The sequence below is a fragment of the Penaeus monodon genome, chromosome 30 (assembly GCF_015228065.2).
Source record: "Penaeus monodon isolate SGIC_2016 chromosome 30, NSTDA_Pmon_1, whole genome shotgun sequence".
Lineage (NCBI taxonomy): Eukaryota > Metazoa > Arthropoda > Malacostraca > Decapoda > Penaeidae > Penaeus > Penaeus monodon.
The window spans coordinates 2582977-2583950 of record NC_051415.1 but is presented as its reverse complement, the minus strand read 5'-3'; the positions used below and the strand labels follow the sequence as shown (position 1 = coordinate 2583950).

The 974-nt window shown below is 50.6% G+C and overlaps 1 protein-coding gene across 1 annotated transcript in view; it reads left to right on the top strand.

Annotated features, from left to right (window-relative positions):
• Positions 1 to 974, top strand: part of LOC119592453 (neuronal PAS domain-containing protein 4-like) — a gene marked incomplete at its 3' end in the record, with an annotated part of 98034 nt that overhangs the window by 59147 nt on the left and 37913 nt on the right.

Here is a 974-nt window from a genome sequence, read left to right as displayed (position 1 = left end):
GTAAGATTGCCTTCGTATATCGAAAAATGCAACAATACCCCAAGTACTACTTTTCAATTTTCCTATCTTTTTATCTTTCATTTTCTTATTCCTCTTTTTTCATCATTTACTTCTTCCTTTTCTTCTTTCATTACAGTTCAAGAATTTATATATCTCTTACACACTGGATCCTGGAATATCGACAGAATCCCGTTTTAACTCGTGCACAGGCCTCGTCTCTCGTTCTCGCTTCCTCTACAGCACCGGACAATAATTATTCACAGCGCAGTACCAGTCCACACCGTTCAATGCTTGGCACACCAACGTGGAAGGCAAATTGCAATGATTCCCCACAACACGGCGCCAACAGCACCCCACAACAAAAAGCCGCGCCCCCCACACCCACAGCACAGTTCTACCCATAGCACTCTCCATTTCCCACAGCACTCTCCTACAGCACGGTTCCTGCCACAGCCCTCTCCACTTCCCACAGCGGAGGGCGATCTCCTCGGCCGTAAATCCCGGATCGTCGGCCATTTTTCCAGCAGTCGATAGCTGGACGAATTGGCCCTCCTCGAACTCAGCTCTTAAGGGTGGTAATCCCAGCGTGTTGACAGGTGATTATAGACCATAAAGACCCTCGGTGTGGAACGCATTACCACCGCCAACTGCCAATAATTTTACAAACAACGAAAACACGACGGCTTCCACGACCACGAAACGGGCGATAATCCGCAAGGACGTAATGGAATCCTCGCCCTAATTGCTGGCCCAGTTTGGCGCTCTCTTGTCCCGCGTAACCCATATTTTGCCTTGACATAATAATAGTGATTAAGTCGAAGATCAAACGCGCCCGCGGCCTTGGGTCCCCGGGCGAGGCGAGCATTTGTCCGCGAAGGAGACGGCGGCGGGGAGGCGGCAGATACGCAGATGCGGACGCGGAGATACGCGGGCAGACGAGGGAGAGCGGTCATTAGTATCTGGATGGTTATTCG